A 27888-nucleotide genomic window follows, 5' to 3' on the forward strand; every position below is an offset into this window, starting at 1 on the left:
AAAATTTCTTTTAATAAACTCATATATAAACCATAATGCCTTATTATGGGAGAGCTTCCCCGTGATCTGAGAAATACAATTAATAGGATTATATTTGGATATAAATGAAAATATTATGAAAATAACACAAACTTGAATTGAATAATAAATATACCAAGTACTTCATATGTAATGTCATGATATATAGTATATAATACATCACACATACAAATAGAAAGCACAACATGAAACTTACTGACCCGAATATTTTTTGCCTCCACTTTTTATACTTTACCACTTAAGTGGAGATCTAAAAAATTTATGAAATATCCAGAAACGGAAGTAAAATTAAAATTGAACGTTTTTATTATCTCCCCTGATCTAAAAAAAACAAAAAACAACATCTACACTCGAAACGGCAATTGTTTTCTCGGGGGATCATGTCACTGAACAACCTACGTTGTCATTAGCAACGTGCGTAACCTAGATACGTGACACATGTTACGTGACAGGGGGTAAGGGACGTTTGTCGTTGTGCTGGTCACATGAAACCTCTTTGACAGACAGTGAGCTCACACCAGCTGTCACCTCCACCCTTTGGACTCATTGTTGTGGAACATACAATTGAAAGAGACTTGACACCGGAAGTAGTCATCGAGACGCCATTGTTCGCGTGCGCTTTAAAAAAAAAAAAGCTCGGGAATTTCCGAAGCATAAAATTTAGAAATGCCTAAACCATTTTAACAGCATTCGTTTTATATTTTGTAATTCTGATGAATCCATGATTAAAGGTGAGCGGATGGTTTTGGTTGTGTAAGAGATTCTGACGAAATCACGAGGTGGTCTGTCGTAGTTCAAGTGAATAAATTGGGACTGTGAGAGTTGAAGAAGAGATGAATAAGCGACAGGAGAGATGTTTAGACGTGTATTTCAGTGAGTCCTGGTATGTTTCAAGGATCATTCTTTCATAAGTGTTTCTGCATACACCTACAATGAAATTAAAAGTTGTGCATATTTTATCCAAAAAACTTGCATTCGTTTTTTTTTTCAAGAAGTTTATTCAGGTTTACTTCAAGTTCTACATTGAGAATGTAATACGCCTACTCGGGTTTAGTTGTACTAGATGTTTGGAGCTACAAAACAACGACCGAGTATTTAACAGTAAATGTTTTATTTCTATTTAAAAAAAAATAGAAAAAAAAACCCAGATCGTATCTAGATAACAAATTAGAAGACAACCTTTAATTCTCGTATACATTTAGGTTTGCCTTGAGCAGTGCCAGACCTAATCTGACCTTCGCCCACATTCTAGACGACTTTAAAATCCAATATGACCGTACCGTTTTTCCCCCTATATCGAAGAATCTAATATTTATTATTGCCGTCTCTAACGATACAGTTAAGTATCCTGGTCTAGAATTATCATTTAATAGATTTCATTACACTTGTACACGATTGGATGCCTACGTTAAATATCAAATGACAAGAGTTATTTCCATGTTTAAAGTTTGTGTTGTACTTTCAAAGTCAATTACAGATGTATGACTGGTTTAAGAACTGGTTAACAGGTCATTTGTCAATAGGTTACTTGCCATGAAGTCATTTGTCAATAGGTCGATGTCAACAGGTCACTTGTCAGTAGGTTGCTTAAAACTCCATTGTAACTTTATTCCTATCTACTGGACTAAATGATAACCTAGTAACTTGTAAATAATAATCTAGTACGTTGTAAATGATAATCTAGTAAGCTGTAAATGATAATTTAAACAGCTGTAAATGATAATTTAAACAGCTGTAAATGATAATTTAAACAGCTGTAAATGATAAAATAGTCAGTTGTAAATGATAATTAAGTAAGCTGTAAATGATAATCTAGTAAATTGTAAATTAAAATCTAGTAAGCTGTACATGAAAATCGAGTGAGTTGTAAATGATAATCTAGTAAGTTGTAAATGATAATCGAGCAAGTTATAAATGATAATCTAGCCAGTTGTAAATGATAATATAGTAAGTTATAAATGATAATCTAGTCAGCTGTAAATGATAATCTAGTCAGTTGTAAATGATAAGCTAGTCAGTTGTAAATGATAAGCTAGTCAGTTGTAAAAGATAATCTAGTAAGTTGAAAATGATAATCTAGCCAGCTGTAAATTATAATATATTCAGTTGTAAATGATAATCTAGTCAGTTGTAAATGATAATTGAGTGAGTTGTAAATGATAATCTAGTAATTTAATCTCTACTATTAACTTACACTTTCTTCATCGCCAAAATGTAGAAGTTGGTCGAAAACCCATCTACATTTCTTCATACTGCTTTCTCTTCTCTATTTTTCCTCACTATCTGAATAGTGTTTTCTATAGACCTAAAAATAAAACCCCAAAAACTTAATAAGTCAATTGTAAAACACGAGCAGATTTCCGTATTAAATTTGATTGTGAAAGCCCCCAATAAGCCCATAATAAGCCCTCAATAAGTCCCCAATAAGTCCTCAATAAGCCCCTAATAAGCCCTCAATAAGTCCCCAATAAGCCCCCAATAAGCCCCTCATAAGCCCTCAATAAGTCCCCAATAAGCCCCTAATAAGCCCTCAATAAGTCCCCAATAAGCCCCTCATAAGCCCTCAATAAGTCCCCAATAAGCCCCCAATAAGTCCCCAATAAGTCCCCAACAAGTCCCCAATAAGCCCCCAATAAGTCCCCAATAAGCCCCCAATAAGTCTCCAACAAGTCCCCAATAAGCCCCCAATAAGCCTCCAATAAGTCCCCAATAAGTCCCCAATAAGCCCCCAATAAGTCTCCAACAAGTCCCCAATAAGCCTCCAATAAGTCCCCAACAAGTCCCCAATAAGCCCCCAATAAGCCCCCAACAAGTCCCCAATAAGTCCCCAATAAGCCTCCAATAAGTCCCCAACAAGTCCCCAATAAGCCCCCAATAAGTCCCCAATAAGTCCCCAATAAGCCCCCAATAAGCCCCCAACAAGTCCCCAATAAGCCCCCAATAAGTCCCCAATAAGCCCCCAATAAGCCCCCAACAAGTCCCCAATAAACCCCCAATAAGCCCCCAACAAGTCCCCAACAAGTCCCCAATAAGCCCCCAATAAGTCCCCAATAAGCCCCCAATAAGCAAAAACTATTTCAGTTGTCAGTGTTACACTGTCTACCTCACATAAATTTGGTGTGATTATTCCTAGATCACTTCATTAATCATGTTTGTTAAAACAAAATGTATTGGTACTATGAGTGAGTCTGCTGTGAATGTATATCTTGGTTTTCTATAGTTACAATGTTTTGCTTGGCACAAATTGTAAGACACATTTATTAGTGGATAATAAATATTATTATTATTATTAGGGTTAAGGTTATTTGAACAGATGTACACCTACAAAGAGTTTATTTTTTATTATTATATTTCAATGTCTATTTCACATTTATTTTACTATAATCACATATTTATAAACTATTTAAATAGTTACTTTTAATTGTTACAGGATAAAATTGTCTTTAATGACAAGAAAGACTATGTGGTGAGTCGGATTGAGACGCACAGGTTAAAACTCGAATTATGAATTACTAAAGAATGTAGGGAAACAGTTATCAAGATCCGGCAATGGAATCGTTAACATAGAATTATTTTTTAATTTCATTTTCAATTAAGTATTTATTTATTTTGATGGTTTGATTGTTTCTTTAGTCAATGTATTAAGTTGACAATAAAATATATCAAACAAAAACAAAAATAATTTTTAAAAAGGGTAAAAAAAAAAAGTAAGCCCCAAAAAAAGGCGGAGAGTTAAAAAAGACTCTAAGAGAAACCACAACAGAGGCAAAAAAAAAGGCAAAGGCCTTAGGATTCCAAGGATGTAAACAGCTCGACAACTGATGTCACAAGCAAAACTGAGGTATCCTTAAAAAAGACAGTTTGTGTGAAACTCAAACTCAAAATTGGTCCCCGAAATGGTCCACCCAGGCAGCTAAAAAGGCAGGCTTCAATATTTTCAGAACGAACATCAGAATGAAATTCTATCAAAGACAAAGGATAAGTGAAAGTGAATGTGAAGAATGGAGAAAGAAGGTTGACAGATCCTATGTGGTGCCCCAACTATCCAGTAGACCAAGGGATAGGTGAAAGTGAAGCTTAATGTGAACCTGGCCTGATGTCTTATAATAATATCCAATTGATCTAATTGTTTTGCAAAGGGTCAATCTCTTATTCAAAGCCTCAAGAAAAAAAAATTCCTATTGTTTGGTGTTTCATGTATGGGTTGGGCTATTGCAGCTCAAGCGATAATTTAAAACAACAAATAATTAATGTCCACCTTATATGCATACTAAATAGATTTTTCCTCTTTAAAAAAAAGTGAACATTTTCTTTGTGTAAATGTAGTAGTTAGTATTACATATGAAAAAAACAAACCATTTTGACAAAAAATCTGAAACCATTTGAATAAATGTGTTAAATATATGGTTAACGTTGGTCTCCCTTACTAAAGAACCTTCCGTGTTTGTTACTATTAATAGTGAATAGTTGTAAAAGTGGTGTATTTTTATGAAAAAAACTGCTTGCATAAGTGATTTAAAAAATTAGATTTTTCGCTTTCAGAAAAGAAAAAAGTAGCCGTTGTATCAAAACTTTGAATGGTCTAAATATTATGATGTCGGATTTTCACTATTTTTTCTAGTTTACGAGATCTAAACGGGACGGACAGAAAGACGGACGGACAGACATTCCACACAAAACTAATAACATCTTTTCCCCTTTTGGGGCCGCTAAAAAAATGACTATGCGACCTGCATATTTTTCCAATCTGGTGCAGACATTTCCTTTGTCCGTCGGGGGTTTAACTTTTTTGTGAGAGCTGTCCAACTGTCTATCAGATGCCATCTGCTGCCAGCCTTCCTTATCTTCCAATAAGGGCAAAAAAAAAAAAAATCCCGAGTGGATCCTTATAGCACTTAGCTCCTTTTCGTCGTCAACTTAATGCTCGACAAAGAAGGTCGCCTTTTGGCATGCGGACGTCCCCCATGCGGGATAGGTGTCCGACCCAGCGCAGCTGTTAAATGGTAATTAGTGCTTCTATACTGTCCACAACGGGCTCCAGCAGAGCAAGAATATTTGTATTGTAGTCTTGCCAGCATTATATTATATAACTACTCAAGTGATCCAAATTCTGCACTCTCATTTTGGTACCTTGTGACATTACAAGTTTGCCCCCTGTCAAAGTGAACAAGTTCCGTAACATCACTTTTGCTATTGAATATAGGGCTGCGACTCCAACAAGGTTGAGAACCATTGGTCTAGCGCTTTGAAAATAGGATGTAATTGTAAACAATGGTAGATCCAATGCGACGATGACACGTACTGTAAATCATTCAAAATGTGTTTAGATACGAACATACGATTACAAAGATGCCAGTGCGACCAGAAATGTCTGCTGTTAAGAACTTAAAAAAAATAAATATTCGTGTCGCCTACTATAAATCTTAATAGCGACATTTGCCCTAAAGGAGACATCTCCAGCCAGTGGCGTAGCTCAGCTGTTTAGAGGGGGGGGGGCGATGACTATGAAATGTCAGAGCTATAGCATATTATTAGAGATACCTATCTAGATATAAGCCTTGTAGACTACAAAGTAGTTTGATTTGATAGACTTTAAAGTTTATGACGAACAGAAAGGGTTGGAGGAGAGGCTGTCCAATGTTCTCCTATATACATCTGACCAGCTTGAAAATTGCGTTGAGTTCGGTCTCAATGAGGCTACAGATTCAACTGAAGAGCCAGCAACGCTTTTGTTATTTTCACGACAAAGAAGAGCTACAAACGTAATAAACACAGCAACGATTCATTTGAGTCACCAGTAGTCATTAGAGGCGTAGTGGCTGAGAGGTAAAGCCTGGTTTCCGAACCGAGGTGTCTTGGGTTCGAATCCCGGTGAACACAGTTATTTTGATTTCGGGATTGTTAGGGCAACTAAGTACTATATACTTAATATAAGAGTAATATTAGATTAATATAAGATTAATATTAGATTAATATTAGATTAATATTAGATGATTTAAACAATAAACTGATCTCTTAGTAATGGGAGAAGGTTTCGTATGACCTCTGAACTTTGCATCCACTTTAGACAAGACCATTTAAGAGAAACTATCGTGGTATAACCATACTTCTGCATAGATACATCACAAAGATCCATGACCTTTGGACCTCGAGAGAGGGTCATGGCAAGAGATAACAGAAGAGATACGACGCTGAAAAACAATCTGTCTGGTCAAGTTTTTAGAATTGATCTTGTCCTAGATGTGAAGACAAAACTAAATCGAGGCAGCCAGCTATTGATTGATTTGGTCGCGTCTGCTTTCTATACAACACGCCTTCTTCCATTCCCTTCTCATCAACCTCTTTAGACGTCACCAGTGGTAGCACTAATTAGAGGGAAATTTAGATGCATGGGGCTCCACGATGAAGCTTTATCTTATCTTATAAATTACCGACGCTCCATCAAAATAGAAGATAATAACGTCATACGCGTATCCCCTGGGCTCATCTAGTTTAACTAGAGACTTAAATTCTGCTAAGTCATTAGTTTTCCTGGCTTATAAGTTATTAGGCAACCCCGTTTAATGCTCTAACTCTAATGGAAGGTGCACTTGTACGATTTATTCTTGCATACGAAATTAGAAATATTGTGTCTTTCTGATATTTCATTTTAGTTTGGTTTTTGTATTTGACAAATGTAGTTTTATCTGTAGTGCTGCTACTATTTAGTCTTCTGTCCTAAAATGTATTAAATTTAGTGAGTTTTTTAATGATATCACTCTAGTAAATAATATTCATACTATGAATTTGTGTTTGTTGTCAATCTCGCGCCCCTATTTGCTATCTGGTTTCTTCACGTTTGTGTGAAGGGTCCCAAACAGAGGATGTATATCCTACTAATGGTTAAATATTGAATCTAGGTTAACTAGCATTTATGTTTTATGTGATCTTGATTTGTAATATTTACTTTTAATACCTTAGTTTCATTTATTACCAATTTCTTCAATACGGGGATTCCTAATACATCATTGCGACACAATATAGGGGCGGCAGGGCTGTATTTCATTTGATAAGATTTCCTCCGGGGATGAGGCCATTTAACTTAAAATAAAAATAGGATATTGGGGCATTAGCAATATTCATACACTTTCTGGTAGTATGGTTGACTTGATTTGGGTCCATGTTGCTATGGCTTTTAGATGACGTGGGATTTACGTCGCCAGATGTTGCCAAGCCAACAACCAATCACTGATGTTTTCACCAAACATCACAATTTAGCAGACGTGTTGAGTTGTCACCTCCACAAAGTCTGATCAACCTAAAGAGTAACATTTCCTTTGGTTTCTAGTGAAAGTCTTCTACTACTCCGCCTGTCTCGGATTCGTTCCAAGGCACAGCTGTACTTGAAACTGAGAAGTGGGCGACAGGATTCGTTCTAAGGCACTGCTGTACTTGAAACTGAGAAGTGGGCGACAGGATTCGTTCTAAGGCACTGCTGTACTTGAAACTGAGAAGTGGGCGACAGGATTCGTTCTAAGGCACTGCTGTACTTGAAACTGAGAAGTGGGCGACAGGATTCGTTCTAAGGCACTGCTGTACTTGAAACTGAGAAGTGGGCGACAGGATTCGTTCTAAGGCACTGCTGTACTTGAAACTGAGAAGTGGGCGACAGGATTCGTTCCAAAGCACAACTGTACTTGAAACTGAGAAATGGGCGACAGGATTCGTTCCAAGGCACAGCTGTACTTTAAACTGAGAAGTGGGCCAAAGGATTCGTTCCAAGGCACAACTGTACTTTAAACTGAGAAGTGGGCGACAGGATTCGTTCCAAGGCACAACTGTACTTTAAACTGATAAGTGGGCCACAGGATTCGTTCCAAGGCACAACTGTACTTGAAACTGAGAAGTGGGCGACAGGATTCGTTCCAAGGCACAACTGTACTTGAAACTGAGAAGTGGGCGACAGGATTCGTTCCAAGGCACAACTGTACTTGAAACTGAGAAGTGGGCGACAGGATTCGTTCCAAGGCACAGCTGTACTTTAAACTGAGAAGTGGGCGACAGGATTCGTTCCAAGGCACAACTGTACTTTAAACTGATAAGTGGGCCACAGGATTCGTTCCAAGGCACAACTGTACTTGAAACTGAGAAGTGGGCGACAGGATTCGTTCCAAGGCACAACTGTACTTGAAACTGAGAAGTGGGCGACAGGATTCGTTCCAAGGCACAACTGTACTTGAAACTGAGAAGTGGGCGACATGATTCGTTCCAAAGCACAACTGTACTTGAAACTGAGAAGTGGGCGACAGGATTCGTTCCAAGGCACAGCTGTACTTGAAACTGAGAAGTGGGCGACAGGATTCGTTCCAAAGCACAACTGTACTTGAAACTGAGAAGTGGGCGACAGGATTCGTTCCAAAGCACAACTGTACTTGAAACTGAGAAGTGGGCGACAGGATTCGTTCCAAGGCACAGCTGTACTTGAAACTGAGAAGTGGGCGACAGGATTCGTTCCAAGGCACAACTGTACTTGAAACTGAGAAGTGGGCGACATGCCCTTGGGTCTGGAAAAAGCGATGTTTTTTTTTTTTTACATATTTAAGATCATTTTGATAAACGTTTGATGTATACTTGTTTACTGTACTTTATATAGGGGATAGAACAAGAGAATGGTCACATTGCTTTGGGATGGCAAATGCGTTGGGATTTTTTTCAGTAGTTAAATCTGATGACCCAATATGCGAATGTATGTGTAAGAATGTATGCCGGAACATTAGTATTGGTGCAGAACCAACAGAACTCTCTCTTTTCGGATTAAAATGGCAAGATTTCCCAAGTTGAAATAGAAGATCACACACTGCACTTCGTATAGTAACACATGGTATAGTTCAAATTGAATAATTAATTCACAATAGTAGACTTTACGTGTAACTTGAAACTTATCGTCTCCAAGAATTGGTTCTCCTCTACGAAAGAAGCTCGTTTCCTATTTATAGTTTTCAGAAATCTTAAGTTCAAGAATGTTCTGGAGGAATAGACTATGTCATTTATAATTATCTCCCCTACACTGTTAACTCTTCTGTGTAGAAACCCGAAGCTACCAGAAACCAAAGTGTCAAAAAAAAAAAAAACAACACTTTATGTCTAGATTTCTCTGGCAGATTCGATGCGTATACCTCGAGACAGGTACTAAATCAGAATGTAGCAGACCGCCGTGAAGGTGCACTCGGTTGTGAAGATATACTTCACTGTAGTCCATGAAGCCATACCTTTGTTTAGACAAAACGAGGCAGACTTTGAGAAATAATTCAAATTTTTTGTCAACTTTCAATGGAAATGGTTTACATGTTGAATCTGAAGACGTTCCCTATTTGCAAATCTCAAAGTGTTTCCTCAGCTTAGGTTCGCGTGTTGTACGATGTATACTTCAAGGTAGATCTAAATGACTAGTAAAAGCAGCTGACCTATGTAAAATAGTTTCTTTTACTTCTATTACATTTGTACTGTCTCAACCTTGTCCTGTTTCTCCTGTAACCTTTGCACTGTGCCTGCAATGACCTTTGCATTGTGTCTGCTCTGACCTTTGCATTGTGTTTCGTAAGATCTTTGCATTGTGTCTCCTATGATCTTTGACTTCTATGACCTTGGCAGTGTGTCTGCGTTGAATATTGTATTGAGTCTGCTCTGTCTTTTACATTATGTATGCTGTGAAACTATTGACTGTTACATTGCGAGTCCTTGAACTTTGCAAAGTGTCAACTTTGACCTCTACTTTTTTATTGTCTCTGGTCTTATATTTGTAAAGCGATATCGCCCTTCGAGAACTAAAATTGCGTTATTAGAAACAGGCTTCGTTAGTTTCAATGACCTAAAGTTGATGCCCGGGGTCACATCCTCCTTCACATATGTTACATGCCTTATTGGTTTTACACTCCCTCACAAATGTAACGAAGCCTTTGGGTCCTTTTGACGAACTAGAGCCGGTTCTATGAGTTTGAGGGAAGATCAAGATCCTTTGTAACTGTCGTAAGAGACTCTTGGAAATCTAGACCCATAGAATCTCCCCTCCATTGGCCTGCCTGAACAACTGTTCTGTCCTGGAAGAAGACAAGCAGGTGCAAATTTGTTACCTCCTTATCATGGGCTTGGTAACTAAGTGGTCAAGCGTTAGGCTTCCGAACCCTGGGGCCTCAGGTAAGAATCTCGGAGAAGACTGGGAGTTTAATTTTGGAATGTTTAGGATGCCTCTGAGACCACCTAACTCTAAGGGGTACCTGACATTACTTGTGGAAATTAAAGGCGGTTAGTCGTTGTACTGGCCACATGACACATTCGTTAACCGTCGGCCATAAAAGCTAATGACTTTTATAAATCGCAAGTTCTGAATGGGACATATTTACTTTTTAGTGTTTTACTATTACAGATGGGCTCTATACCTAGACGCTCGGGTTAGAGGAGGCCGAAGGCCGAACACACTCGAAAAACTTCGCCATATTCCTTCTCTGAGCCACATCAGTCCTGCGGGCATCCTCTCTTGAAGAACGGTGTGTGTTGATAGTGACATACACATGTTTGTTGGGGGATCTCTTCCATTCCCACCTGTCTGTGGACTCAGTCCATAGGCACCCCAAATGGGTTCTTGTTTGGCTTCCCTATCTTCAAACAACCGTTTCCAGCCGAGCGCAACAGTGAGGCTGAGAAGCATCGTCCGGGACGTCATGATCCTAGCCGCATTGAACACCCCGGTGATGTACCAAGGAGCCACCACGTTTGATATCTGAAATCTAATAGTTCCTTGACTACTGGTCAAGTTGTGCTTCGGTTTGTAAGTATATAATCAAGTATATAATCATCAGTTTATAGTATATAATTATCATCTTTATTGTGCCTTAAATCTAAATCTTTATAGTGAAGAAACAACTACGAAATTTACTTCATAAAATGAAGGCGGGGGAATGGTGGCGGGCTGGACTATCGTTACTAACGCATACCACACGACCAGGGGGGACACAAAGCCGACAATGTAAATAGACTTTAGGAGAACTATACCTTTACTGTGTCGGTAACTCTAACAAAAGTTTAGACCTCTATATATTTGGAGAGTCCAAATGGAACAAGTGTGCCTGGTTGGATTTAGACTTGTTAAGGCCCTAAGCGATTTAAAATATGGGTCCCCTTGAAATTAAGATAAGGCCATTTACTCCTTTGTATTTTCTTGAAAAACAATTTTGGGGGCCCCTTAAGTAAGTGGGGGCCCGAAGCTAATGTAACTCCAGCACTGCAAGCTCCCGTCCTCTTCGATATAAAAGCACGTAAAGGTACTAATAAGACTAAAGGGATGACGCATTTGTAAACACAGAAAGAACTTGTAAACCTACATTATTTTCTTATATTTAATTGACATATTTAGCTTAAAATGTTGTGGGTTTTTTTAACGGGGAGGCGCCCTTTGAGTGTGAGGCCCTGTGAATGAGGCTGCTGTCCTGGACTGTCGTAAATCCGACCCTGTGTGTAGCTGTACATTTTCTAGCCTGAACAGTGTGTAGTAGAGTAGAGTAGAGATCTGTACTGTATCATCATCGTCAATCTATGTACATGTCTGTGGCAAAGATCTTTCTAGTGTTGTAGAAATCTCAACTCTCGAGTGTGATTCAGGCGTTAACATGCCTACAAGACAAGTGAAAAGCTCTGACAGCCGCCACCGTGACGTTACTGCGTGTAAAGTGATTCCAGTCTTTAACTGCTACATTCAAATGCCTGTGTTGTAAATTTTAAATACACAATTTTTCATCGGCCGCTGCACGTGTTGGGTATTTCTGCTTTAATTTCAACAAACACAGCTTGCAGTGAAGGGGGGTGAGAGAATATAGTTTAACGGTGGGGTGGGGTGGAGGGAGGTGGAAATGTTCAGTAAGGAAGGAAGGTTAGGGGGAGGAAGAGGAGAAAAAAAAGGGGGGTGAGGGGGGGTATCTACTTCCTCCTTTACTACCACTTGGTTGCACGCAAACTTATTAGAATACAGGTTTAGAATTGGCGTAAGACAGACTGTGGCTTCCTGCAGGTCACACACACACACATAGTATTGTTTCACGCACATACAACTGCACTACACACACACAGAGTTACAAGGCAATGCTGCAGGAGTTAGCAGAGAGTTTGTTATTTTTTTGTTCAGCTTTCTATTAGATGTGTTAATATTTCTATTGATAATACTGTCTTTCCTCTTCCTGTTCAAACTGTGGGATAATAATTGAAGAATTTCTTGTGATACTTTCAACATTTCTTGTACATTGCAAACAGGTTTTAGGATTCTATACATTTTCCAAAGCTAGGATTTTTTTTTTTTGTACAAATTGCTATTTCTCCAAACATTGGCTTAATTCTTAAGGTTGTTTAAAAGTGTGTGTGTGTGGGGGGGGGGGGGTATGGCACAAGGGTAATAACCCACGAGATGTTTGTGTAACTCACAATGACTTCTTTTAGATTGTTTCAGAAATGTACATCATTATACTTCAAAGGCGAAACCTCTTTCTCGTACAGGGCAGGGTTTAAACGTGGGACCACAGTTTAGGCATTGGCCAACTAGGCAGCCGCCTATCGCCTCCGATTGGTGGGGCCTCGAACAGGACTCAAAGAATTTTGGTTTCTTGGAGAAAAAAATGGCTAAACATGGATCAAATCTCAAACATAACAGAACTCTATGACTTCTAGCCTAGCTCTAATTGGATCAAATCTCAAACATAACAGAACTCTATGACTTCTAGCCTAGCTCTAATTGGATCAAATCTCAAACATAACAGAACTCTATGACTACTAGCCTAGCTCTAATTGGATCAAATCTCAAACATAACAGAACTCTATGACTACTAGCCTAGCTCTAATTGGATCAAATCTCAAACATAACAGAACTCTATGACTACTAGCCTAGCTCTAATTGGATCAAATCTCAAACATAACAGAACTCTATGACTACTAGCCTAGCTCTAATTGGATCAAATCTCAAACATAACAGAACTCTATGACTACTAGCCTAGCTCTAATTGGATCAAATCTCAAACATAACAGAACTCTATGACTACTAGCCTAGCTCTAGTTGGATCAAATCTCAAACATAACAGAGCTCTATGACTACTAGCCTAGCTTTAAGTCTGTTCTATGACTTTACGTTTATTCGCAAATGAGCTCCTAGATCTACTTGTTCCTTTTAGTAAAATGAAACATTATTTCTAGTCTAGTCAGTTTATGAATGTATTTGCTGATTTAGATATAGATAAAGGACGGCTTATAATTCATTGCGTTTTTTTTTTTGTTTGTTTTCCTATTTCAATTGAGGCCTCCTTACCCATTTTGCCTAGGGCCTCCAAGTACCTAAGTCCGGCCCTGATTGTGATGACAATTCAGAGCTTATACCATACGACCAAGCAGCCATTCTTGTACTATTGCGGCATCGATTACAGAACTTGTTATTTCTTTCCATAAATGTACAAGACAAATTAATGTATGTGACATTTTAGTCCCTTGTGTCGACAGTTCGGATTCAAAAGAGGGAAACGCCAGCGCTAATAAGCTAAGCTCTATTAACCTCTTGTCAATCACAAATGATAATTGCCGACGTGGACCTCATGAATTCCACTCTGGCATTTGGTGACATTTAAATGACATCATATAGGAATGTGTTAATAATGAAGGTTTTTTTTTTTTTTTGTTCGAAATGTTTCAGTGTCGAGTTGACATTGTCATCTATTTCTGTGTGACACCATCATCTATTTCTGTGTGACATTGTCATCTATTTTTGTGTGACATTGTCATCTATTTCTGTGTGACATTGTCATCTATTTCTGTGTGACATTGTCACCTCAAACTGTTGAAATGAAATTTTTAACAGGCTTAGTAAGTGATTTTATTTTCTTCTTAAATTTACTTACATTACCAATTAGACAAACAAGGGGGGGGGGGCGGCCCTAACAATAGCGGGGCCCTATGCCAATCAGATTGAGCGGGGCCCAGTCTGGGTAGGAATAATGATAATAAGAGAAAATTAAGATTTTGTATTAGAAAATAAAGTCGTCTTTGCATTTGATTCATTCTTTACCAAGTACATAATCACGATCAAATGAACTTGACGAGCCTTGCTTGTAGCGAAGTCATGGAGTATATCAACAACGTTCTGTTTCCTACTTAAATTACGCTCAACAACAAGAGTTATCATAGTGTTGAATCTAGCTTCATGAATTGTTGGCCTCTAGTAATTCTTGATTAGTTTCAGGAGCGAGAAGCTTTTTTCACCAGAGGCCAATGTTACGGGTATTGTAGGCCTAAATGCCTTTCCCCCCCCCCTTTTTTTTTTGTATTGCGCGTATGTTTGACTATTTCCATATTGAATGATACCCAAAAATGACAATTTTTGTCTATATTTCAGGAGATTTTACGAGTTTTCATGAGATTTTAATAATTTCAGGACTTTCCGTATTTTTTGCAATTTCAAGAGATTTCCAGGAGCTCCTCAAAGTCAGGATGCCGCGGGAACCCTGTATAAGTTATAATGGTTTAATTTAATAATTTACACTTAGAATTAGCGCGAGGCCTATGAAAGTGCGGGGCCCAGTGCGGTAGCATAAGTTGCAGTGGCCTAAGGAAAATAAACAGCAACTATAAATCAGTCAGCTCACGTGATTTCAATGACCAAATGTACAAATTGCGTAGTACTAAGGAAATGAAGTTTAAAATAGTGATCAGGAACCCCGAGGTACCAGCAATCCTACCTAGATAGAACATTTCTCACAGAGACGACTTTATATTATCAAGATAACATGTATATAAGTCGTCCCAAGAAAGTCTATGTTGTTAGCGCTATAAGGTACATCACGGAAGCTCACTCCATTTGCAACAGTTATGTCTGAAAATACCAGCAAGATTTTTTGGCTTTCTTAAGGGTCGGCCTGAATAAGCAACCTGTTTAATAATGATAATAATAATAGCTTTTATATAGTGCTACTTTCATGCTTATAGCATGCTCAGAGCGCTATGGTCTAATCTCATTTGTGGACCAGTGTGTGTGTGTGTCTGAGGGTTATCTGAGAGAAGGTTTTCCGTGCTGCCATTAGGCGCTCAGTAAATACAACTCTGCTGGAGTCGGGTGTCGAACCTCGAGCCCCCTTTATAGGTAGCCAAGCCAAGCCAAGTTCAAGCGTACTTAGCCTCTCCACCATATATAGATTAGGCTACATTAGACCTACATAGCTTACAACACCTTACGACAGAAAGGATTTGAGCAGAACTGCCCCTCTCCTTTTCAAACAAGCCCCGCATCATGCAATGGCCGACTCTGAGATCTAGAATTTAGCAAGTTAGAATCCCTCACGGCCTTAATCTAGCTCTAAACCATTGTAGCGCCTGGGTAGCCATGAAGCGGAATTTTCCAAGTGGTAACACCAATCCTATAGTTATTCATAAAGATCAACCCATGAAAAAATTGTTCTACGACTGACTTTCAATGACCATCACACATTCCTCTGAAGAGGTCCTGCAAGTGGTAGACGTACGATTACAACCCATTTGAATCCCCCTAACCTTTCGCGAGTGAAAGAAGGTCAAGCACCTCGATGGAGTTCCCTGATGGTTTAAATAGAGCGCACCTGACTCCGAAGACGTTCAGGTGTACTCAAATCAAGTCTGCACATTAGATGTTGATCCACATGTTTTGTTCCTATTGTTGACACAAAAGAACAAGTCGAATGAATTCAGCTTCATAGAACTCTTTAATAATACGACAATAGCAACACTGTTCAAATCAATAATCGAGTATTGTTTTAATTTTAATTTCTCGTTTAAATGAAGATCTATTATTTTATCCTGGTCTTTGGAGTGCCACTGAGCAAGGGTTGGCGTGCTGAATCTTGCAACCTTTCCATATTTTGCCGACCCTGCACTAAAGCTTCAGGAGCCTGGCGTCTTTTTTTTCTTCTTCCTCCTCCCTTTTCCAGCATTGCAATACAAGTCCATCGTTTCTACGCCTCTGCACATACACTGGTAAAATGTGCATGACTGACTTTGCAATACAACCCATCGTTTCTACGCCTCTGCACATACATTGGTAAAATGTGCATGACTGACTTTGCAGTACAAGTCCATCGTTTCTACGCCTCTTCCGATGCACTGCTAAAATGTGCATGACTGACTTTGCAATACAACCCATCGTTTCTACGCCTTTGCACATACACTGGTAAAATGTGCATGACTGACTTTGCAATACAACCCATCGTTTCCACGCCTCTGCCGATGCACTGCTAAAATGTGCATGACCATTCGCTACATGCTCACTCGACCGCCCGTTTAGTGTTACGAAGGTCATGCGCAGTTAGTCAGTCTCGATTTGACACATGCTTTGATTGCACCGTCCGTAAAAATATGGTGTAGCTTTCTTTCCGTGCGGGTTCATTTATTTTTTATTTTTATTATTTTTGTTTTGGAAGACCCCATTTTTTTAAAATAAGAAAATCCAGTTATTTATCTTTTAAAAGCGGATTCTTAAAAAAGTTGCCCTTCTTTCCTTGCATTTTGATAACCAATTAAAATATAATAAGATGCAGCACTTGCCATGTTTTAACATCTTTCAAAAAAAAATGGCTTGTATTTATCCTTACGCGCTCCTGCGCTTCCTATAACCCAAACAACGAACAGTGTTCTAAGCACAAAATAATAATATAAATGATTCAAAAGGTCTGTTTGACCTGCTCTTTTTTTTTCCCTCCCGTCTTTCTTAGTGATAACCCTAACGGAGACAAGCTGCATAAAATATAGCGTTGCGTTGAGACTAGAGCGAGACGGGAAGGGGTGGTTTGGCTGAAAACTAGGGCTTGCGGTTACCGATAAGCTATATTTGGCCAAAAATGACACGCAGTGTGGAGCAGGGGTGGATATATGCTACTTCAAGTACCTTCAACACATTACAAAGAAGAAAAAAAAAATGTCGTCTGCACCAATGATTCTCACATGGACAGAGATTTAGACCACGTTTGGAGTTATCGGTTCTACGCAATCTATTTGATAATTTGAATTAATAACTATTCCTGCAAGAAGTGTCGCAAAATCTGGACAATGAAAATCGACTTGCTCCAGCGTAATAGATTGTGTGCCGACTTGATGAAATCACCTAAGTCAGAGATAAAGTAGGATGTATGTTAATTAAACTAGCATCGGGGATGATTGGAAAGCAAGTGACATGCAGGTAGAAGCTAATAACATTGTAGACATATAGGTTACTGAGGTTTTCTTTTATCCTCGCTAAGTGCAGTGAACTCGATTCCATATTGCATACGGTTGGGAAAAGGGAGAGAGTTAGCAGAAAATCTTGACGCTAATTCGTATTAGAAATTATTTTGTGGAGTTGTGCAAAAGCACTTGGAACTCTCAGATCAGCATCTCTCTCCACATTTTATGGTCTAGGGTTCTGTCTTTCCAGTAGTCAACATCGATGTCCACAGTTTGGAGGTCACGTAGACATACCCCAACTAATAAACCCGTCCCTCCAAAAAGTTCTTGACTTCTGGAGCATAGGGCTGAAATAGTGCTTTGTCATCGGACTCTAGGCAGTCCCCCTCAGCTGGTATATCCTTTCATTTTTGCTTCTTGGTCTACTGATGTCCTCCATGTTGACATCAGTAGACCAAGAAGTAAACATGGAGGACATCAGTAGACCAAGAAGTAAAGATGGAGGACGTCAGTAGACCAAGAAGTAAAGATGGAGGACGTCAGTAGACCAAGAAGTAAACATGGAGGAGATCAGTAGACCAAGAAGTAAAGATGGAGGACGTCAGTAGACCAAGAAGTAAACATGGAGGACATCAGTAGACCAAGAAGTAAACATGGAGGACATCAGTAGACCAAGAAGTAAACATGGAGGACATCAGTAGACCAAGAAGTAAACATGGAGGACATCAGTAGACCAAGAAGTAAACATGGAGGACATCACTAGACCAAGAAGTAAACATGGAGGACATCACTAGACCAAGAAGTAAAGATGGAGGAGATCAGTAGACCAAGAAGTAAAGATGGAGGACATCAGTAGACCAAGAAGTAAACATGGAGGACATCAGTAGACCAAGAAGTAAACATGGAGGACATCAGTAGACCAAGAAGTAAAGATGGAGGACGTCAGTAGACCAAGAAGTAAACATGGAGGACATCAGTAGACCAAGAAGTAAACATGGAGGACATCAGTAGACCAAGAAGTAAAGATGGAGGACATCAGTAGACCAAGAAGTAAACATGGAGGACATCACTAGACCAAGAAGTAAAGATGGAGGAGATCAGTAGACCAAGAAGTAAAGATGGAGGACATCAGTAGACCAAGAAGTAAACATGGAGGACATGAGTAGACCAAGAAGTAAAGATGGAGGACATCAGTAGACCAAGAAGTAAACATGGAGGACATCACTAGACCAAGAAGTAAAGATGGAGGAGATCAGTAGACCAAGAAGTAAAGATGGAGGACATCAGTAGACCAAGAAGTAAACATGGAGGACATGAGTAGACCAAGAAGTAAAGATGGAGGACATCAGTAGACCAAGAAGTAAACATGGAGGACATCACTAGACCAAGAAGTAAAGATGGAGGAGATCAGTAGACCAAGAAGTAAACATGGAGGACATCAGTAGACCAAGAAGTAAAGATGGAGGACATCAGTAGACCAAGAAGTAAACATGGAGGACATCAGTAGACCAAGAAGTAAAGATTGAGGAGATCGTAAGTATTTGCTGGTGAATGTCTGGATTGTTTTTTAGTACTTTCAAAGTTTCTGCGCCATAAAAAAAACCCTTCTGATTCTATAAAAAGAAAGTTTGATCACGGTCATCTAAAATAAAACATTGAAGAGACAATCAAACTTAGTCGAACGTCATTTACACATCACCAAAAGTGTCAGTTTGAGCATTACAAAATATCTAAATTGAAACCATCTGGTTAGAGAAATCCCCGGCAAACAGTTAGATGGAGATGTTTGCGGTCATTGCCTCACACTTGCTGTCAGACATATGTATGTAGCCTACTTATCAACAGTCATCAGCACTGACCAACGCTTTGTCCTCTTATAATGTCTGCGTATGTATAAATATATATATATCGTTACTGTGGTTAACGTCAGCATATGACAACTATAATTTGAAACAGATCGTCAAATGTTTGCTGCTTCAAAGACAAGAAAATGTAATCTGAGTAAGCTTGATTTAAAAAATAAACTTTAATTTCATAAACAAGTTGATATCGAGATATTTTTTTTAAACAAAGACAATGGTTCTCTGACACTTCAGTAAGTACCACTTTCAGGCCTTGTGCAAGACCAATCCTCAACACTGACATGCGACATCGCAACCTGTGGGCAGTACAGACGTAGCAGTTGGTCTTCACTGTCCACAGGTTGTGAAGTCTCTGGTCAGTGTTCAGGCCATCCAAGACGATTGGTCTCGATCTAAGGGTCAGATGGTTTAAATGGACGGCGGATTGAACGAGGATGTCATGTGAACAGCAAAACGACCATCCGCCTTTACTCCCCCAACGTACGGCAGTTGCGTGGACTTAAGCGTCCCCCCCAAAAAAAAATAAAAAATCCACGAAGTTCAAAATCTTGTTCAATTTATGTTTGCTGGGTTGTTTCCCAGGATTTCAACTTGATACCCCCACGGTTCGGAAGCCAAGCACTGCAGAGTGTGATGCATTCAAGGGCGAATAGTTGTTTACAGTGTCACTGCGTTGAAACGGTAATCAGAGTCAGCGAGGAGACTGAACCTACATCATCCCGGACCACGCTATCCAGCCTCAAAGTGGAGTCCCGGAGGAATCGGTCGTAGGATGAAACGATTAGGCCAATAGGGTAGCAACTAAAAAAATGGCTGCCGTTGGAGTGCCTTACAGCTACGTTTATAGCACGGGTCGGGAATTTAAAAAGAGCTCCAACAACCATTTCACAACTTCACACGCCGTTTCTTAAGGGACCGTTTTTTTTAAGTGGCGCGGTTAGCTTGGTACATTGAAGCAAAGGTTGTGAGGGTCCCCGGTGCACTCGGCCTCGTCTCTAGCCCGAGCGTCCGGGGCTCGTAGTCACTGGAAGTGGAGATGTGAAACATAGACATTAATGAACACATTAAATCATTGTAGTCGAAAACCATGTCCTCACGGTTAGAGTCGAAAACTATGTCCTCACGGTTAGAGTCGAAAACCATGTCCTCACGGTTAGAGTCGAAAACTATGTCCTCACGGTTAGAGTCGAAAACCATGTCCTCACGGTTAGAGTCGAAAACTATGTCCTCACGGTTAGAGTCGAAAACCATGTCCTCACGGTTAGAGTCGAAAACTATGTCCTCACGGTTAGAGTCGAAAACCATGTCCTCACGGTTAGAGTCGAAAACTATGTCCTCACGGTTAGAGTCGAAAACTATGTCCTCACGGTTAGAGTCGAAAACTATGTCCTCACGGTTAGAGTCGAAAACTATGTCCTCACGGTTAGAGTCGAAAACTATGTCCTCACGGTTAGAGTCGAAAACTATGTCCTCACGGTTAGAGTCGAAAACTATGTCCTCACGGTAGGGCTTAACATTTTGTGAACACATTCTTGCGGACGAGTTACGATCACATGTATACATAAGAACGAAAACCGATACAGTAAATAATTTTCATAATAATCTGCTTAGACCTCCCAAACAGAACGACAGCTCAGGCCGGCAGAAGGTAGGTTTTGCTTTTCTGGCCTAGAGTTTCTAGAGACTCGGCTCAACTAAAAGCAAATCGAGTAGGCCTAACAAATACGCAGCAATCATAAAGAAGATGTATGAACAAAAGGCTACCACACGTCAATGGTTTTGGTATAAAATTGTCTCTCTAGCAAGCACGTCTTGCTTACTCTCGATCAATGCCTCGTGAATTGATTGCGTCATCTACTCAAATGTCTAGAAATAAAGACACCGAGAAATACCCAGATTGTAATCGTCTGCATACTGGCTAAAGAAGGACAAATAAATCGAGAATTCCTTCTCAATCCTTAAAAATGATGAGAATAATTGAGAATAGAATGAATGGACCATCTCTCTACCAAAATGTACAGAAAAATGGCGCCTTATACAAACTGTCCCAGCATAACCAACGAATAATTTTTCGTCTCAGGGCCGGATACAACAGAATGAGACAACACGTGCTCTGGAAGCGAAAAATTAGGGCAACCGAAATTTACCCTTAAGTCACCACAGAATGTCGATCGTGTCCTGGAAAGCTGCATAGACCTACTCTATTGAGAGGCCCCAACAAAACACCCCTATACAAGAAAAAGAAATGACGTCTATGGAGAGCTGCCTGATCTGGAAACTACTGCGCAGTTCATCTCAGATATAAGATTACTGATCTGAACCCTCCGACATAAAAATGAGAACGATGAAGAATAAGAAGTAATCGTGTTAACAATTGTAAAAATATAGTTTTTGCTACAGCTCTCTGACTTGGTTTCATTTTCATGTAAAGAAAAAAAAAAGTTCTCCTTTCAGACGTTGCGATGTATGTTACCGGCTAGAAACGTTTGTAAAGGTAGACCTATTTGTAGATAAAAAATATCCACATCTGCTTTAAAATGTGTACAGTAGAACTATTAACGGGATAAGTATTGTTAACAAGTACATATTAAGATCACGTGCATTCACGTGCGTAGTAGCCTACACCAAAAAGCACACACACCCCAAACTAGATCTGGTGGAATATACCCAACAGTGCAAACACTGCTAGTAATAGTGTCGCTTACCTCATCACCGGGAGAGGTGAGGCAAGCCTCCTGCACTGACCCTCTGCTGCGGACAGTGGCGCGGACAGACCAAAAGGAGGGCGGAGAGGTGGGTGGGGAAAAAAAAGGGCATGGGATTCCAACATCAATTCGCAGAGTCTGCATCTGGCCGAGATACCCCCCCCCCCTTCTCCCCCGTCATTAATAGTATTGTCTGGAATCGAGCCATACTGTTTATTTCTCAAGAGTTCATCGACTCGTAAATATCATTTTGTTTGGTTCAGTCTCTGAACATCTTTATCGAGGCTGATACGATGTTCATGAACATTGGTGCGCCAACGCCGGACAATAAATAATTCACTGCACCGTTCCAACCAGTGTAACGTTGCGTGAACACAACACATGAACACAACACGTGAACACAACGCAAACCAATGTGTCCGTAAGTTACGTACTAACAACTGTGATTTGAAGGGAGCTCTCTAGGCAACGAACATCATTAGCTGAGTCTTTAGTTTTATGGAAACGGATAGGCATTATCGGTCTGTTTGGTATGCGCATGTTTAAATTTAATACACATAAATATATATATAATGTATATCGAAGGTGCTGTGGATGAGCGGTAAAGCGCTTGGCTTCCGAACCGGGGGTCCCGATTCGAATCCTGATGAAGACTCGGATTTAATTTCGGAATCTTTGGGCGCCTCTGAGTCCACCCAGCTCTGATGGGTACATGACATTAGTTGGGAAAAGTAAAGGCGGTTGGTCGTTGTGCTGGCCACATGACACCCTCGTTAACCATGGGCCACAGAAACAGATGACCTTTACATCATCTGCTCCATAGATCGCAAGGTCTGAAAGGGGCTAAGGGCTTCCGCTTTTACAAAGCTTATAACAACTCACTTTGTCTGTCTGTATGTGTGGTACAAATTATGTACACGTTATTTCTCCCATTTGCCGTTTGAAGATCAAGTTGAAACTTTGCACAATTATTAAATGCCTCTAACAAAACGTGAAGCGATAAATAAAAAAAACAATAACTAACCAATTAGTTTATTAAGTAGTGGGAATTAATTCATTTTGCTTTATATAGAAAAAGGGAGATAAATCGTGCAATATTTATATACAGACAGTAATTGTGCTGTTCTTTCCTGTATATAAGCTTTTTTAAAAAGTATTCTTTAAAAAAAAAATGCTGGTTTGTTTGTTGTTTTTTTTTTTTCGTTTTCCGTATCAATTACAAAATATAATTTCAACTTTTTACGTAGCCATACAACTTCGTATTTTTCTTGTATCCGTAATGTCACTGGACATACATGGAGTTATCTTTAATATAGACCGAAGTTAAAACGTCTGATAGTTTTATATTCAATGTTCTTGTACTCTTTTTTAAATTTTAGGTAAACAAAAAGAAAACATTCTGCACTGTCAGAAATATTAATCTTGGAGTTTCCATCATTGTACCGATAATTTTTGAGTACTTTTTGCATTGCGAAATTAAACTGCATAGCATTTTCGCTTGTAGCGAAAAAAAAAAAGGAATTTTTCAATATGGCGTCCTTGACATTGACGGTGACATCGAGAGCGGGCAGACGACTGTTATGTCTGCGCTTGTAAAAAATAAAAAGTAAAGTTCCTCTTTCAGATTTTGCGATCTATGAGACTGAGGGTGTCATGTACCCATCGGAACTGGATAAACTCAGAGGCGGCCAAAGAATCCCGAATTTAAAAATCCCAAGCTTCACTTGGATTCGAACCCGGGACCCCCGAAAATATTAGGTCATAAGGTTTAATGTCTGAAAATTCACCGCTCAACACCATAGTAATACCCTGCCTGGAAAGTTTCTAAATATAAACATGAGCTGACATTGCTTGGTATTCGAACAATAAATAGTTATTAATGCGCTTGTGTGTGTGTGTGTGTGTTTGTATCTTTATGACTGCTTGTACATAGCGTGTAGCCCTTGCTAAAGAAATGTTAGACTGAAATGTCATACTGCTTGCCCCCCTCCTCCACCCACTTCATAAAGTGTACCCTCACCAGGACAAATAAATAGATACACGTAGATTGTATGAGGGGTTCACACTGTGTAAGCATAGAAATTTCCAGAAATTGCAAGAACACGACAAGAAAATATTAATTAATAGTCTCTCTCTCTCATACATACACACACATACATATCTATGTATCTATCTATCTATGTATCTATCTATCTATGTATCTATCTATCTATCTATCTATCTATATATATATATATATATATATGAACATTTAGGTCCTGCGATTCGAAACACAATGTGTATAAAATTTGATGGTCCATAATCGATTACTAAATTGCGTCTACGTTAATGAAAATTTGGGGGAGGGGGGACAAATAAATAAAATAGATTTCTCTATAATAATTCTAAATATTTGTATCTAGTTTGTACGTCTTTCACACATTCTGTTTCTGTTTCTTTCATTGTTGCAATGGAGACAAAACGTTTTCCAGTTCGAATCCAAAAAGAGTGTCTCCCCCATTGAAACAATGAACTAATACGAGCGTAGAGTTGAACATGTCTGCTGATACTTAATCAGGTTATTCGGGGAAATGATATCTTACCCACTTCCGATATTTAGCATCCAGCTTGATGTTACAAATTGTTCAATTACCAGTGGCGTAGCTAGGTATTCGCCTTCATTTGGAGGCCCGAAAAAGGGAGGGGGGGGGGCTTGACCTCTTTAAGGCTCCCTGCATTTTGACATTCGATATCATGGCATGAGATAACGGCGTAATATTTAATGTAAAAAAAATTCGAACACTAATTTGGGAGACCCTTCAAGTGGGGGCTTGGGTGAATTTTCAAATTCCCCCCCCCCCATCCCCCCACCTTAGCTACGCCAATGTCAATTACTGGCTTACTTGATTTTAAAGACGAGCTTCTTTTTTTGCGAAACTCTTGAAACATCTACAGCACGATATCTATTTGATAAAGTTTGTTCATTTTAACAAAGTATAAGCTCTCTTAAAAAAAAAATATTTGTGGTGTTTCCACAGATGGTGCTCCAGTAAGTATGCTAGGATGTTGGTCTGGATTTCAATGCTTGGTACAGAATGAGTCTCCAAATGTCATCGAAACTCACTGTAGGATTGATTCATGGACGTATAATAGCAACAAAGCTACAATCCCTAGCTACAATCCCCAGCATTGCATCAATAGCGATGCAGCTAAAAATGATTTTTTTTCAATATCAATGATACAACTCTGAACCAGGCGTTTGTAGCCATGTCCCGTTCTGAGATTGTATGGCGCCTTTTATTTCCAACAACATATCTTTGTGAAACAGGTTTTTTTTTTATCTCGTTCCGTTTCTTTTACCTTTTAATATCCCTTAGTCTGTTGGACCTTTGGGGCACCGTGCAAGATTCGTCGACCGTCTTTTACATTCCTCTTTGTCTTTTGCCTTACTTAGAACCTCTTTCAATGGCAGGCCCGTCCATTCTTTTATGTTGTCCTCCCATTGCTTTCTCAGCCTTCCTCTTCTTCTTTTCCCTGACACTGTTCCCCGAAGGAAGGTCTTTGCGAGCCCCGAGGATATTGTAATATGTTAGCTATTAAGTCTAAAATCATAATTAGACTTGATGCAGAAGATCACATTTGTTGTGATATTACAAAGACTTCCACGAGAAATCCTGATCCGGTGAAACAGAAAAGCCCAACGCAATGACATGTTTGCAAAGACTGTCGCAACAATGTTTTTGTAACTATGTAGTTTGCTGTATCAGTGACTGTACGTTTTCCATGTCTAGCCCTACTTTTGAAATAGTCACTTAACTATGCAATTGAACATAATATACATGCAATTGAAAACTAATCATAATAAAAATCAGAAAGATTAACTTTTTTAAAAAAAATGTCAGCACAAATTTATTTTACAATAAATACAATTACATAAACATAAATGCTTCTGCTTTGTTCAGTTTCCATGAAAATATAACATGGATGTCATGTATATACATTTTGATAACGATTTCTATATCGTTAATGATGAACAAATTTACCTAAGCCTATGAAACCAGCGGTTCTCAATCTATTTAGATTGACGACCCCCTAATACGATTCCCCACTAGGTGGAGACCCCACTAGTTAAATATAAATATATATATATAGAGAGAGAGAGACAGACAGACCGACAGATAGACAGAGATAAGTGAGAGAGTCAGATAGATAGATAGATATCTAACCAGACAAGACACAAACCGAACCGATTTTTAATATCCAGGCCAATACGCCACAAATTCCACCAGCACCCCTCCCCTCCGTTGTTGGTCCTTAAACATATTCAGACACCCCGTCTCAAGATCCGTCGCTGTGTTCCAGACATATTTCACACATAATAATAAATTGAAAATATAGCTTTGTGAACAGATCCGTGCCTGGCTTTTCCGCTAACAGAAAAAAAAAAGAAAAAAAAAATCCACATGTCATAGAGAAAAAAAAAAAAAAAGAAAGAAGAGTAGGCATTGCGCATGCAGCCCGCCCGTTCCCATCTCGTCTGACACAGTCGACATTATTGCGCCAAGCAATGCATTTGGTTCCCTCTCTCTCTTCGCTGTGTCGACGGATGCATGGTGTGTAGTGGCGAGACGGTGAAACGCGAATAGAGGGCATCCTAAACCTTACGGTTTTGTAGCAGTCTCGCGCATGTGTGTATGTGTGTCTGCATGTGTGTGCTATTTGCAGTCGTTCAGTGCTGCCAAAGCATTTTGATATTTCGGAATAATACTTTTTTTTTTCTCCTCCTCTTGAATTATTTTTGCAGACAAGTTAGGCCTGTGGTACTGAACGGGACTAGATCTATAATAACCGCTTGAGTAGAACAAAAATATTGCAATGTCAATGACCTAGATTTTCTGGATTCTGATGTGTGATATTTTTTTTTTAACCGTATGTGTTTCTCGTTCTTCTGGCTTAACCGCAACATAGTGTTATGTAATATGGTGGTAAATCTAGACCTAGACGTCCTAGATTTAGATCTCTAGATCTAGCTCTTTGAAGACGACAACACAGGATGATTTGTGAGCTAAAGTGATTAATTTTATCAAGACGTGTGATATTCATTACGACACTACTGTGATAACTGGGGGAAAAAAAGGCTATTGAAACTAGTCTAGTCTAGATCTACTTTTTAAGGTAGGTCTAATCGTCGTGTGCTCTAGGGTCATGTGCCGTCTAGACGGTCGTTAGATTAACTATCTCTTCCTCTAGTGAGTCTAGTCCTGATTAGTCTCTAGTTCGTCGTGTGCGTCTCTGGACGTACCTTAGTGTCCTTTTATTATCACTAGGATCTACTGTACTGGACTATACTCGTTATACTCAAATACTGTTATATAGTCTATATCTAGACCTGTCCGCCGGTATTGTTTAAACTAGTGGCGGTAACCGGGATAGACTAATGTAAGAGTTAAAATATTAGATCTAGATCTATACATAGATCCTGTATTGGCAGTATTAGGCCTACTAGATCCGAGTCAGACTAGGTATGTAGATTTAGATGTCTTTTATTACGACAAAGGTATAAATATATATCTAGATCTATATAGATTTAACAAGACTGTAGACTCTTATGTCTTAATATACGCTAAAGACATTGTCTCGAGTGAATGGTAGATGATATAGCGAGATCTAGAAAATATATAATCTAGAATCTAGTCTATGTAATGGTTGCCTATTCGTGGGGGTTGATCTAGATCTATCTAGATATGTTATTCGGACTGTCATCACTGTGGTGCTGAGTTCAAACCCTGTCCACTTACGTCAGCTGCCCCTTCCCCCCCCCCCCCTCCGTTGAAGGTTTTGGACTAAGGCGTAATGGTTTACATTTCTGAAGACAGAAGAGACGCCCGAAACTTGTATAAACAGATGGACGTAGACTTTGGTGTAGGCTTAATAAAACGTAGGTCTAGAAACAAGAGCTTTAGTCAGGACAAAATACGGTGCACGAATTAAACTCTAGCTTAGATTTAAATATCTAGGTCCATATTTACTTACAGTTATCAAAAGTAACACCATTTTAGTGACGTCACCTAAGTCTCGAGACCAGTGCCCTGAGTAGGACAAACATATATTCA

At 39.2% G+C, this 27888-nt stretch overlaps 1 protein-coding gene and 1 long non-coding RNA gene across 8 annotated transcripts in view; one reads left to right on the forward strand and one right to left on the reverse strand.

Annotated features, from left to right (window-relative positions):
- Positions 1-205: 205 nt before the first annotated feature.
- LOC129927203 (uncharacterized) lies at positions 206-27861 on the reverse strand. The gene is made up of 3 exons (XR_008778807.1): positions 27809-27861; positions 2234-2344; positions 206-966 (listed from the first exon to the last, which is right to left on the reverse strand). It is a non-coding gene; the product is annotated as an uncharacterized LOC129927203 (long non-coding RNA).
- LOC106052151 (uncharacterized) overlaps positions 26366-27888 on the forward strand; it is a 61112-nt gene continuing 59589 nt past the window's right edge. For 4 of the 7 annotated variants that reach the window (XM_056034672.1, XM_013207449.2, XM_013207454.2 and 1 more), the window contains exon 1: positions 26395-26950. The gene's annotated coding sequence lies outside the window, so the exon portion shown is untranslated. The other 3 variants (XM_056034675.1, XM_013207453.2, XM_056034673.1) reach the window with 3 other exon arrangements.

Source organism: Biomphalaria glabrata, chromosome 7 (assembly GCF_947242115.1).
Source record: "Biomphalaria glabrata chromosome 7, xgBioGlab47.1, whole genome shotgun sequence".
NCBI classification, from domain to species: Eukaryota; Metazoa; Mollusca; class Gastropoda; family Planorbidae; genus Biomphalaria; species Biomphalaria glabrata.